Here is a 14,695-nt window from a genome sequence, read left to right on the forward strand (position 1 = left end):
AGTCTGCAGTCCCATTTGGGCCATCTTTGCAGTTAAACCTCTGGAGGGGTTTCCCTCTCTGAGCCTTACACCCAAGACAGTGTTGGTGGGTGTTGCCCACCCTGTCCCACATCTCCCCCTGGCCTCCCCAGGCAGCCTGCTTGATGCCGCATTCACTTGTATTTCTATTGCAATTGCTTATATTTCTACCTTTGAGAAGTGCCAATGCAGAGCGGAGGAGGCAGGCAGCTGGGGAAGGTCTGTCCCTGTCCTGTGCTGCCTGCAGAGGGACAAACCCCACCTGAGACCAGTCTCCACTGTGGCGAGCCAGGTCTCCAGGAGTTGAAGTGTTGGACTCAACAACCCTAACTAGACATAAGCAGTGACAAGAGATTAAACCGTCTGTTTGTGTCTGTGAGCAAGAATAAACTCCTTTCCTTGGAGAAATCCTTTAGGGCCAGCCAGGCTTCGTTATCTGCCTGGCAGCATTCAAGCAGCTTTTGGGGGAAATCCTGTTAGACACTCCTCACCAGGGCTCGTCCCATGGGAGCTGATTTGGGAACAGATGGAGGGGCCTGGCCCGTTAGCCATGGCTGTTCCAGCTCAGCTGGTCTCTGGGTCCATAGAGGCAGCCACTCATGCCTGCACCCCATCGCTAGTGACCGATGCATCCCTTGGAGGCCACAATTTGGGACCCGTCTATGTTGGCTGTGGCCAACGGGTCCCCTGAGTGCGGGACAGAGGCCGGAGGAGACCCATGCCAGCAGGTCCCAGCCTGAGGATGGTGTGGGTCACTGCGAGGTGGCTCAGGGTGGCCTTGCAGGGGGTCTTCTGTGCAGGGGGCGAGGGGGAGGGAAAGGGGTAACCCTGCGTTACCTTTGCCCAGAGGGGTGGCACATCCCTGCTGCATCTGGCTCTGCAAGAAGAAACAAGCAGGTACAAAGCAAGGGATTAGGAAGAGTCCATGGAAAGGAAACCAACTGTGGCAGATAAATAGAAATCAGGCATTCTGAGGGGTTTTGGTAATATTGAACAGGCTGTAAATAAACTGTAGGCTCTAAGCATTATTGACAAATGAAAATTTACTGTGTACGGTCAAGCAAGCTAATGGGTTGCTTTAAACCCTGGCGGTGCCTTGCTAAGCATTTTATATTGCGCTTTTTAATTTTGGTTTGCTGTGGATTAATTCCCATTCAGAGCCAGGCAGCCCCGAGTCAACAGAATGAAATGGTTTAATGTATTTGGATTCAGAAATGTCCTGTCTCTGCCCCCCTCCCCAGTTTCTCTCCCTGTTCCCACCCCCCAGGAGGAAGCTCTTCATTAGAAATCAGCTGCAGCCATGTGACAGTGAGAGAAACTCCTCCCAAAAATCACATTATCTCATAGAGAAAAGCAGGGATTTTAGGGTAGATGAATTTATGTAGGAGAGAAGTAAAACAGAGCAAGCCCATGAGGTTTGGTAGAGCAGCTTTCTGAAGGGGGGCAGCTCTGCCAGCGGAACCCCTACAAAAGTACCACAAGATGCTGGCAGAGCAGCAGGAGGGAGGAGGCCACATTTCTCCCAAACCCCAGGTTTCCCTGAAGCACAGCAGGTCCCACAGGCACATCCCCTCTGCCTGCCCTGATATTTTCCCTGTGAAATCCAGATTTTGATACCATTTTCCCATCCCTCAAAAATGAGTCAAAGTATTTTTCAGCACACCAAAGGCACAAGTAAACAAGCTTAATACTATAAAACATTGAATCAGGCAATCTAATTTCCTAATAAAGATCCGGGTACACTCAGACAGAAGCATGAAACATACCATAAAGTGCATGAGCAGAGGCACCAGCAGAGCCAGAAGCAGTCCCCATGGGGGGGGACTGTCTGATCTCCCCATCAGACAGATGCCCCGAGTCACACTCACTAAATCCAGGTACAGAGGCTAAGCTGAACCAAACAAGACCAAATTCTGAGAGCAGCCCCACAGCAAGGGGAAGTCAGGCTCAAGCAGCATCTAACACTTTACTGCTATTTTTTTAGAGATCCAAGCTGTGCCTTTTCCACACCCGGAAGGAAGGAAGATAGAAACCTCATGCAGATAGAGCAGAGCATTAATTGCAGACACAGACATGCCATCAGGGTTCAGAGCTGGGCTAATTGCCACCATACATTGAACACATGATTCCTGATGCCTGGCATCCACCCTGTAGAAAAAAAACCAACATATTCACACAAATGACAAGAGGATGATCCTTAATGAAAGAGTAAATGAGCAGCAGAACATCAGGGAGAGGGGGGAAAGGATAAAAAACAGAACATTTGCTCAGCTCTCACACCATACAAGCAAAGTCAAAGCTGCCTCTGAGAGATTAGCAATGGGGCTCACTCCCTAAGCATGGTGCCAGTTCACAAAAATTAAATTTCTGCTCTGATCCCTCCTCCCAAACCTTCATAGCAGCACCTCCAGAGAGGCTGAAGTAGCCAAGCTGGCCCCATTTATGTGTGGGGCAGTGGGGCAGCCCCAACCCCCAGCTGCAGCCCATTGCTGCTGATGGAGAGGGGCCCCGGGGCTAACCCCAGGGACAGGGAGTGCCAATGGGTGCATAGCTGAAGTCCTGCCACAGCTGTTTTTCAGCAAAAGTCTCTTTGTTGGCATTTTAAAAATAGGAGTTAATTCTGGGGAGAAATGTTTCCTGCCATACGGGGCTGTAAGGGAAGGGCAGGGGATGTTCTCCAGGGCTGGCTGTGCCTGTACATTCTCTCTGGTGGTTTCCAGGTGCTGTGCCGGGGGGGCTGGGGTTTATAGCTGGACATTACAGTTTGTCTCTGCAAAGCTCTTAGACCCGTTTTCAAGTGACTGCCAGTGGCGAAGCTGCTGGAAGGAGCGTGGGGCCATCACAGTGGCACCAGCTTCACCCACCGGCACCTGTCAGTGATGCCCCGGGGAGCCCCGAGGCCCTGCTCCAAGTTGTCACAGCCCACACAGTCCCCAGCAGTGTCACTGCATTAGAGGAGTGTCCTGAAGGCTGGAGGGTGCTGAGAGCCAAAGCAGCCTCCGCCGGGTTTCCAGCGTGGACTGTGCTCTCCGGTCCGTAAGCATCTGCGCTCCCAGGGGAATGGCCCTTCCAGGGGAGTGAGGCTGGCTACCGGTGGAGAGTGAGATTGCACCTGAGGCTGAGTGAACCCCATTCAACAGCAAATCCGGGCAGCTTTCTCCTTTTGGGGCTTGTGGGACTAAGGGAAGGATTATGGGTCTGCTGTTGGATTAAGCTGCTGGTGACCGTGCCCTGGCACCAAAGCGGATTGCAACTGCTGCTTAGGAAAAGCAACGAGTCTTCATAGGCGAGCAGCAGGGACTAGCAGCCTTCCTCCACAGCTCCTTTTGCTACCCTAAAAGCCTCAATAAAAAACAGGATTGTGTTGCTTTTTGGAACCTTTTCACCGTGCGCTTTTCAGGCAAATGGCTCCTGCTTTGCTGGTGATCCATCGGTGGTTGGTAACTGGATGCACCCCAGCCGCCCCACGGCTGCTGTCCTTTCCCTGGTCTCTGAGACGTGCCTGCGAAGTGGCCTGACAGGAGGAGGCTGCAGAGCTTTGCACCTCGGCGAGGGCACAGGCACAGCTGAGCATGCGGGAAGCCTTTGGGGAGAGGTTTGCTTTCACCCCACGCTGCTCTCTGTCTAATCCTACCACCATCAACTCACTGCTCAAGACAAACCCAGTGCTGAGGGCAAATGATTCTGACCTGCCTCTGCCTTTCTAAGGCTCTTTTAGTTTCAAAGAGCAATTTCCCAGCATTGCTATGACAGAATCAGAACAGTCATAAGACTCCAGCAAGACAGGCAGAAACCCCCTTATGCAACTCCCTTACTTAGCTGCACTTTAATCCCAGGTTTCATGGTAGTCCTAAGAGCTTCTTCCTGCAAAATCTGATTGCATTCTGTCGCCAAGGTCCCTCTTGCTGGCAGAAGCTGTGTGGTGGCATTACAGAGGTGGCCTCAGCTTTGGGTAAATTGAGCAGCAAAGCAAAATGCAGGAGACCTTGTGCTTTTTTAAGTAGCCTGTGATTACACCGATCATCAGGTAAGAGCACATAAAGAGGGAGAATTGTTCATTTGTAGATCAGAATGAATCTTTCAAATGCATCGCGTCCTTAGGACTGAAAAGCACCCCAGATTACAAAGGGCTGTGCCATTCCCCTGGGGGCACTACGGGATGGGTGGGAGGTTTGCCCCAGCCTTGGGATGCAGGCATATGCCAGCGGGCAGCACGGACATGGCAGGTCCCTGGCCAGGAGGCTGTCCCAGCGCCTGTGTCACAGTGTTATTTAGGAAGGCAGCGTGTGGTCACTGCCCTAGTTGTGCCTCCCATCCCACTCTGCATCTCAGCCCACCTTTGGGATCGATGGTGCCCTGTTTCTCCCAGCTTATGCAGGCTCTGAATGGCAAACAGCACCATCACCCATGTCCATATTGATTCCTCAGACTAATATCGATCAGCCTGGTGACATACAGGTAATGTGTAATTAGTAACTTAGATAAAAATAGCACCAAGAGGATGTACAACCAAGCTGCCTGTGTACTCTGACCTTTGCTAGCATCTCCATGGTGGTAGCAAATAGAGGGGTCGTGGCTGCCTGGTAATTGCTGAGCTGCTATTAAAAACACTGTGAAAGTCTCCCCTTCCCTGCTGCCATCACTACCATGCAAGATGGTTTTGGAGTGGTGCCTGACAGGGTTTCTGATGACTGGGCACCAGTGGAGCCGTTGTCATGACTCAGGAAACAGCAGCTCCGCTTGACTCCCTGTGTTTCCCTCTGTAGCTCTGGCACTGCATTTTTAGGGCCAAAAGACACTGTGAGCTGACAGAGCTTCTCGTACGTCAGCACACGGCCAGTCTGCATCCACAGCAGTTGCCTGCGAGGTCTCGGATCCCTCCTGTCCTGCCCCTCATCAAGAAATCATGACTGAAGTAATGGCCTGGGTAAGGCACTCTGCCAAATATCACCTTCCAATGTCCTAAAGGACTTGTGGCACCAGCAGCTGTTGGGAATGCTGGAGAGCAATGTCTAAGGATGTTGCCGGGGCCACCAGACAGTGAGGACATGCCCACTGCTCCTGGGGTGCAGGCAGTGTCACAGCACGGCCCCCACAGCACCTCTTTGAGGAGACATGAATGGAGCAGACATCTGCCCAAGGCAGGGACAGTTTGGGGTTGGGTGGCCAACGTCAGGAATGGCCGAAGAGACAAGGGTCGGAGCCAGTCCCAGACCACGCAGCCTTTCCCACCCCCTCGCACACAGCCCGGGCCGGGGCCAACCCCCAGCCAGTTTCCTGATGGGCGTTTTCGTGGCCACGGCACCCGGGAGCCCCATCCTGTTGACGCTGAGGGTTGTTTATCAGAAGACAGCCCTGGGATTTGGAAGAGGAATTTGGCAGCGGAGGCAAGGGGAGAGCAGTGCCCTGTTGTCCAGGCATCGATTTGATTTAAAATCACCCCAAGCTTCCCCCATTCCTGTTTTAAAAATAGCATCTTGGCTTCTATTACAGAGCCCATGTGGTCCCTCTTCTTGTGGCAGTAGTGTCTTGAAAAACATGGTTAGTCCTGATGCAGTGACATTGCTGGATGCGTTCAATCACCACAGCAGCATTAAAAAAATGTTGCCATAAAGCTTTTTCCAGTCATCCATGAAAGGTTCCCCAAAACTGCAAGATTTGGCTAAGAAAGAGGAGAAGCGCCAAAAATAAAGCCAAGTCCAGCCTTGAGGTAAGGTGTTTGGGCTTGAAAGCAAAAACCAGCAACATAAAACCCGAACCCGGAGATGGATCCAGCTCCTGAGTTGCAAGGGCAACTCTTCTATTTTCCCCTTCTCTTTCTCTGGAAAGAGTAACGGTCCCATCACAGCTGGGAGTAACTGCTGATCCTCGTCACTGCTCAGGTCCTTATTGCCATCTTCACCCCCTCCCCTGCACATTTCACACCTTGTCCTTGCAACAGAGACAGTGACCAACAACGCAGGAAGCCCTGGTTCCCTCCCTCGTGCAAGGCTTTTTCCCCCTGCTTTCTTTAATTACATTAGCAAAGTTGAAAAACTGCCTTTGGCACATTATTATTCAGCCAGTGAACTCTCACTAATTTCTGACACAACTAGTGAATATCTGATGGTAGGAGCCCGCTGCGGGGGCACTGGAGAGGGGGTCTGTCACAGCCCAGCCCGAGAGGTGCTTCGCTCCAGCGCCAATATTGCTTACGCCTGACTTACGTGTGCTCTCATATTTTTCACTTGCACTGATGCAAACCCTCTTTTGCTGCATTTTTTCCCAATTTGCTCCAGAATTCAGCTCAGTAAAAGCTGTCACCACCCTGGGCCTTGAGCCGGTGTGTCCTGGAGCAGGGACTGCTCTGAAGCCTGCGGAGATGCTGGGCACCAGCGTCAACGCCCCAGATGACGTTTTTTCACCACTGTCTGCATGTTTAAGAATTTGATGAACTTCCATGTTAAAACCAACAATTGACTTTTTTTCTGCCTTCCAACTGGGAGGTGTCACCTGGGAGGATGTTGCAGAGGAGCAAAATGAACTTGCCAGATCCACAGGTTGACAGGCATGAAAATGGAACCATAAACAAGAATGGTTTATTGGAACCGAGTCAACTTCAACTTTGCACCGGAGAAGTTTTTACTTCTGCTGGAACAGTAATTTCTCGGTGCTCATTTCGGTGCATACATTCGAGTGACAGATCATCTTGGTTCGAGAGCCATTTCGTGATTTTACTTTTAAAACCTAAGATCTTCATCGGAGAGCCAGACCATTAAACTCAGCAGTAAAAGGGAGAGGGGCTGGCAGCTTTCCTAACGGCCAGGCTCCCTGCCACAGGTTAAGTGTAGATTAGCCTTCCCCAGGGTTTAAGCTCATTTCATACCAGGTGCCGAGCTGCTGAAGGAGAAGGGGCCAGATCCGATCCTGGCTGCACTGTACAGCAGCAGAGCCCCGCTTCACCCTTGGCGAGAAAAGCTAGGGTTTCATTTCCATCTGACATTTGGACAGTTTTCTTTCTTCTGCTTAGCTCCCAAACTATGCTTTGATTTTCTCCAGGTATGGTTTTGCCATTTGGCACAAACCTGCCGACTTGGTGCCTTTGCCCTCCCTTCAGGCCGGGGACACGGCAGGAGCAGCGTGCCTGGGCTAATGTCAGGAGCAGCATATTTCTCAGTAGCCTCATTTAGAGAATAAACCAGCCATTTCCTTCCACCAGTTTCTTGGAGAGGGGCAATACATTTCCAGTGGCATCAGTGACAGAAGCAATATCCTTTCATTGCTATCATCGGAAAAAGGCAGTTTTATACTGCCAGAAAGAGCTAGTTCACTTGTACAAAACATATTTTCTATTCCTTTAAACCTGGGGAAATCCTTGTCATATTAATATGTGGCTGAATTGCTTCTCTTTCAACAGTTCTCCTAGGGATTTGAGTTTAGACCAGTTATTGCACTTGGATGCAGTAACAGTCCATAAAAAGTATATTTTGTAAATAATAACAGTTCTTTGTAATAAATGGAAACAACAAATAACAAGTGCCACTGGAGCTCCAAAGCTGCGGCCCCTGAGGAAATACAAGCCAGCCTCAAGAACCCCAGCACTGTGCCAGAGCCATGTGTTTCAGACAGGAAAACCCGTACTTCAGTTTTAGAGGGAATTTGCTTCCCTTTGCCTGTGACTCTCCGTTCAGTTTACAGGCAGTTGTTCCTTCTTCTACAACACAGGATGTTTACACTCATTCTAACATTTTCAAGGTACCACAGTGGCGCTCAGGGGTGTTATTGGAGGAGTCTTCAAGCCATACCTTTCCAAGCAGGCTCCCTCACATGAGTTTTTGGGGAGGGATGGCTTTGATTATGGTTCACCTTTCATGGAACTTAACCGTGCTTGTTGATTGTTGTAGGAGAGAACCACTGCATGAGAGGGTCCTTCTTCCCTTGCAAGTTCAGGTTGCTGGTGGCACAGCCAGAACATCATAAACCAGATCCTGCAAAGCTTCAGAGAATCTATCATTTAATAGCTGTCATTAGTGGCTGCCCAGCCTGCTTGTTGCATGCCCACAGTGCTGGCAAGAAGCATGTCTCCTTATCTCCTTGCTGTGTGATTACATGCTTTGGCTGATGTTTCTCTTCATAAACAGTTTGACTTTTCCCTTTTTTCCCCCTGGCTTGGCTCATGTTTGTATCTGCTGTTGCTGGGAAGATGGAGACAGATCCTTGCAGACCCCCTCCAGGACCACCTGAATATCCTCCCTCGCTGTGGGGAATGGAGCTCCTAGCTGAATTTCATGCATCCCGAAGCAATTGTGTAGAGGTCACATCATCTTTATTGACTCATCCATCTGGACTGAGTGTATAATGTAACACAGAGAAAAACAAAACCTCCCCACCCTCTCTGACACTAACGGGGAGCTCGGAACCGTCATGCGCAGTTTGCAGTTCGGTCTGCTCAAGGGAAGGATGCATGCACCTCAGTGAGCTTTGGTCAACCCCAGTGTCCAGCCCTCTCTTTCTGTCAATGTTGGAAGGTTTTGGCCTGTTGTGATGTGCTAAACCAGTATTAGTAGCACGGAAGACAGTCTCTGGCCTTCGTGTCAGACATAAATGTTTGCCGGGCTGGTTGGATCCTGGCTGTAATTTAACAGGCATCTGAACATGGGGGCAAGGACCTGTCAGGACACAGAGCAGGGCAGTATGTAGCAATGACAGTAGCACGTACACCCATCTGCCAGAAGCAACATGCTGCCCTGAAACCTGAAGGTTGATACCAGATTAGGATGAAGCAGTGAGCCCCAAAATGCTTTAAAATCTGTTTTCCTGAGATTAGATGAAGCTGACACTATCTGTAGATCCACCTGGGAGGTCATTACAAGGCCTTGGTGTTTCCGTACAGTGGAGATGGGTTGGCCTAGCCTTGGCAAGCAAGGTGATAAATCTGGGCTGCAACTGCTCACGTCCTTTGTGTCGCAAATTGCCCAGGCAGTTAAAAATGGCTGTGTTAATGCATCAGCCAGTCCTGCTTTAAGAGAAGGCATGCACAGAGATAGGATTTCCCTGAGAAAGGAGCTATGAAGGTCTGACAAAATGGGTCTTCCCAACACCTACAGCCCTGGTTGACCGACAGGGTCCGAGCTGCCTGGGTCAGACCCTTTGGTGGGACGTGGGGCATTTCAGTCCCGCTTTGCTTGCTCCAGATGAGCATTCGGCTTTCAGCATCCTGAATAACTGTCAGGCAGTGCTGGGTGAGCTGGGGAGCCAGCCCTGAGAACGGACGTGTAAGCAGTGGCTCTGGGCCAGATCCTGCTTCCTTTTTGCACAGTCTGATAATGCAGGTAGTCTGGCGGAGGTCTCCGTCCTTGTGTGGGCACGTAGCACAGCTCCCAAGTGAGCGCTGGTTCGGAAATGTTTTGCTCTGCCTTCCCGTCTGAGTCTATGCTGAGTCGTATTTCTTTGCTGGTAAGGAACAGATCTGCTAGGAGGAGAAATTTACCCCGCACTGAGTGTAAACACAGATGGAAACATGGTGAAGCCCTTTTCAAAGTCAAGGGAATAAATCTGTTTTCAAAGACTGAACATCTGGGGCAGTGAAAGAGCAGGTGGAGAACTAACCCGGGAAAGGACAGTAGTGCTAAGGGATGGCTGTCCAGGGAGAGGGCACAAACTGTAGGACAGTGGAAGTGTCTAAAGTGGGGAAATTACCCCAAAGAGCAGCAGAAAGCTCCAGCAAGGTTACCTTTTTTTATCTTTTAAAGACTCCTTCATTTTTTGGGTCCTGTGAGTTGCATCCCAAGCACTTTAGATGGAGCAAGTTGGTAGGCTTTTCCCCTGAACTAATCTCATCTGACCTTTCTAAGGCAGCACGCCAGGGATCCAGCCCTGTGTCTCCTCCAGCTGCTGGGATAAGCAGGATTTTGCTCCCTGGTTAGGCAGCAATCGCTGTGCTGCAGAAGCTGCTCTGTGCATTGCCCTGGAAGGGCAGATCTGGCATGTTCATGCCACTGGGAATCAGCTTTATGCTGATGGTTTGGTCAGCTCCACAGTAAAAGCACTCCTGGACAAAGGCCCTGGTCCTCCAGGGCTTTGTTCACGTGCCTAACCAAAAAGCTAAAAACATGGATAAGCCTTGGGTGGCTGACGAAATGTTAAATCGTTTTCCCCTCCCAGCTGTAACCTTGGCAGAAGCACAGCTCTGGCTGCTAAAGCCCATAAAATGAACAGCCCCTGTTGCTCCTGATAGGGGTATAAAAATATAATTACTTGAAGAGTGACTTACGATTCAGTGAAACAAGGATCTTCTCCTTTTTGATTGAATTACGCAGCAGTATTCCTAGAAGACTGGAAGCAGATGGCGAGCTCTGGCCAGGCGTGTAACAGCCTGAGTTACTGTGTGGAGGAGATGGAGCCGAGCAAGGCTACAGCACACCGCTCCTGCCTTTCTGCTTGCCTTGGGCCATCATCATGGTGTATTCCCTGGGAAAGTAGAGGCTGGAGGATGGGGCAGGATGGTTTGCAGCAATGGGTGGAGATGCGGAGCATGTCCAGTAGCAGAGGGCTTGTTCTGCAGCAGCGGCATGCAGCTCAGGTGCCAGCAAAGACAGGCAAAAATTTTGTTTCTGCAAACCCAGTGCTGTCTTGGTCCCAGGTAGGCACATTGTGACAGCAGTCCCAGTGTGTATTGTGTCAGGACCCCACAGAGCTGAGAGGTGGCAAACTGCCCTCCCATCATGCAGAACTCCCCGTCCCTCTGGGCCCAGGAGGAGGATGGACAAAGGCAGACCATCCCCTGGACTGGGTTGGAACAAACACGGTTGTGTAGTTTCTGCCTCGCTGCTCCTCCTGCCCCCATATCTCTTGAGCACGTCAATAAAATCAAACAGACTATTAGCAGCATGTCATGTTATCAGCCGTGGATGTGTGCGCTGTGCATTAGGCAGCCATGCAGCCTGCATTTTATGAAGTGAGCCGCTCATACCACTGCTGGGGTTGCAACGATTATCACATCCCCTCACAGCTGGGTGATACTACAGCTCTTATGAGCTACCCTAAATCAAAGACCCTTTCATTTTAAAGATAAATTAACAATCCTCTCCTTTTTTTTTTTTAATGGCACAACAGCCAGCTGATTAGTAGGGGAGACACAAATCTTGTTGCTGAGTTGTGCCTATTGCATTGTCTTTTTGATTATTGTTATCGAATAAGCAAATGTTCTTTTGGAGCTCTGAAGTCTGAAGAGAGACTCATTTTCTGCTACCATGATCTCTTTGTCGCGGGTGGGTGATGTATGAAAAGGAATTGCAAATAGCTGTTTACAGCAAGCGAGTCATGGAACAGCCCACTTTTTAATTTCTGCTATCTGTCAGATACTGTTGTTGGTGATGGTCAAAATTAATTAAGCAGGAAGGAAGAAAGCAGGGAGGTAGCGTGCATCCAGTTCTGACATTGAAATATTAATGGTGAGCTAATCAAGAAAGTATCTATGAATATCTAATCAGCTTACAGTTTGCATTTTTACTGATGCAGTGAACTTCTGGGCAACAGCCCTTTACAGGAGGTGTTGGGAGCGGAGGTGGGCTGCCTGCTGCCTGATCGCTCTATCTGGGAATAAACAAAGAGCTCGTGCCTGTGCCAGGGACTGAGGCACGTTTGCCTTTTGCACCTCACAGCCCCGCTGCCACTGGATGCTGCTGTATCCTTGCTGCTGTCACCTATAGCAGCTGAGTCAGAGAGTCCAGCCCACGGCATCCCCAGTGCTGTGGTCCTTCCTCCCCAGTGCTAGAGGACACTTGGAGGGCTCAGCTCCTCCAGGACTGAGCTGCAGCATCTGTCCACATCCAGGCCTTGGGCAAAAGCTCAAAACAGCGGAGCCTTGAACGCAGGACCTCACCCTCTCACTCCATGCCCAGTGCAGGGCACCCCACAGGAGGCAGCAGGCTGCGTTTCCGTCTCTCCTGCCAGTGCGTGACTGGTGTTTCCAAGTTGAGTTTCCAAGCTATTCTGGGGAAAAGGGAAGGTGATGGTTGTGCGGCAGGTCCAGGGTGCACTGCAGACCCCCCCTGCCCAGCTCTGGGCACAGTGGCTGCAGTGGGGGCTCAGCTGCTTTTGTTAACCCACCACGCAAGCAGGGGAAAATAGGAGGAAACAATCCCATGGAGAAGCTGGGCTGATTCTAATCAATGTCACAAAAGTAAATGTCACCTTTGGGTGCCAGGAGGAGTCAAGTGGCATTTCTCTCTTCAACGTCAGTGTAATGAGGGCTGTGACTTTGGAGATTTGTATTGCTGTGTTTCTTGAAACAGTTCCCTCCTCTAACCTCTTGGAAATTGGATTTTGCAGGGCTGAGCAGTTTGTGTGCAGCAGATAGCAGCAGGACTGATAAGCAGAAGCCTGTTTACACACTCAGTCATATCTAGTGCTACAACTGGGCAGGGGACTGCCTGGATTTTTTTTTTTTTTTTTTTTAACACTATCAAATATAATACTTGTGGCTGAATGTCTTGTTGCTGCTTAACAGTGAAACATCTGAACTGGGCAGTTTTAATGGGTAAGAAATGTGAAAATAACTTCATGTGAAGCAAAAGGATAAAGATAATAAGTAAATCTTAAATGATAATAAGGAAGAATCGAGTGGCGATTAGTAGGGAATAACATACCTACATGCTCCTGTGCGAGGTGGTATTTCACATATTGCCAAGTCAAGTAGGAACTGGACACAACCCCAGATGCAGAAAGGAGAGACTCCTGGCATGTTGCTCTGACAGCAACAGGGACTTTCTGGGAAAGGAAAATGAAAAGCAGATGGTATCAGTTAAGAATAGCAGGAAGGTACCAGGGATGTCCAGGAAGGTGGTGGAGCCCAGTGGCTGCATCCGTTCCCTGTGGTCTGCGGGAGTGAGAAACCCCCTTGCTGTGGGTGCGTGGGCGTTGCCATGCCCAGCTCCAGTTCCTGGGGGCTGGCAGTGGAGTGAGCAGCAGGGATTTCTCCAGGAGGAGCACTCTGAAACGTGCTTCTCTCTGTTGCTCCAATATAACCCAAATCTGTCAGCCTTTAGGGCTTGCTGTGAAGGTCATCTGTGAGCAAGGCTAATTATTTCAAGCAAAGCAGCAGGCTAATGCCACTAACTTGCTCCCGGGAACTGAACTCTGCCCTGTGCCTCGGCTGTGTAGCTGCACACAAGCTGCAGGGAATTATGGATGCAGGGCGGCGTATGTTAAGCCCACAGATACAAACAGATCCTACTGCCGTGTACCTTCAGCATGGAGAAGGAAACAGACATTTTTCATAGCTGATTCATTCAGTTGTCATGAAAATGCTGTTCAAGTCAAAAGGTAGTATCGTTTCTTTCCACCGTTTAATTTTCTTTAATCTGCTCTTGACATTTATTGAAAGAAGTGTTTTATGCACATCAAAGCCAAAGATTTCAAAACATCACATTAAAAAAAATTTAAGGTCAGTCCAAGGGAGGATATGGTAGCAAACATGAGATGAAAGACTCTAGTTTCTACAAGGAAGGTCTGTGCAAAATGAGAGGTCATGCTGATCCATGGTCCAAGGGCACCTCATTTGCACCTCTGACAGTAGCTGCAAGTGGTGGGCTTTGTGTGTTGTGACACCTTCATCAATTTAAACAAGGCTGTCCTTAATATAAACAGGTTTAAAAGTAAAAGATGCCTTGATAACATGACTTTTCAGGAGGCTCTTCACATGGGTGAAGAGTTTCCCATGGCTCTGCCCAATGTTGGCCCAACTTGCTTTGCCTGGGGCAGCTCTCACAGGGCTGCAGGCAGAGCTGAGCCACCCTTTGCATTCACGCTCCATAAGTGAGCGTTGTTGCTTCTCACACAGTTAAATGAGCCAAAGCACTTGACAAACTGAACAAGCTGCTGAAAGTGAATCCAGTGGAGGGGGCAATCCTACAAGATGCCTCCAGATGTGTTGAGCATCCCGAATGACAAAACTGAAGAAAGAGAAATGTAAAAGCTCCTCAGAAAACTTCTGCATTTAGGTTATTTTACACGGATAGAGGTAAGAAGCTGACATAGGTTAATTTATAGCTCAGTTGTATGCTGATTGCAAAGTACACATTTCCAGCCAGCAATCATTAGTAAATCACTTTCCCACTGGTTCTCTTGGCATATAAAAGAAATTTCTGCCTTCCTGACATTTAAAAAAAATCCCAATATGTTGTACAGTCCCTGACTTTATAGCATTTTTAATGTTTAAAAGAAGGCTAGAATCTATAACCCCAACCTTTAACAAATGTACAGTAACGCGATAACAAATTTGCCTCAAACAGCTGCTATCTTGGTACCAACTGGCATGAAGAGGAGGGAAGTAATTGGCTTGTTTTCAGATAATTACCATAATTGTAGTGACACCATTTGGATCACATCTAACTGTGTTCCTGCTGCAAGTTGGATAATTTAATAATTGGCAGAATTTAGACTGACAGTAAAGGTAGAGTCAGCATATGGTGGGGAAATCAGTAGGCACCTCCCTGCGTTGCTGGTACAGGCCCTGCTGCTCTTGCTGTGAAGTTTAGCAAAATCTTTAGATTTTGCCGCTTTTCTTAAGCCCTGCAACTCGTTCACATCTTTTTTCCTTTTCTGATGCTTGCCCTGATGTGACCACATTTTGCACCTTTTCATCTGAAATAAATCACTTCGGTTCAGTCCTACCCAAATTAACTACTTTGTGCAC

The 14,695-nt window shown here is 49.3% G+C and overlaps 1 protein-coding gene across 1 annotated transcript in view; it reads left to right on the forward strand.

Moving 5' to 3' along the window:
• LHFPL7 (LHFPL tetraspan subfamily member 7) overlaps positions 1-14,695 on the forward strand; it is a gene marked incomplete at its 5' end in the record, with an annotated part of 64,596 nt that overhangs the window by 11,905 nt on the left and 37,996 nt on the right. The gene's annotated exons all lie outside the window — the stretch shown is intronic.

Source organism: Phaethon aethereus (assembly GCF_964289735.1).
Source record: "Phaethon aethereus genome assembly, chromosome: 19".
Taxonomy (NCBI): domain Eukaryota; kingdom Metazoa; phylum Chordata; class Aves; order Phaethontiformes; family Phaethontidae; genus Phaethon; species Phaethon aethereus.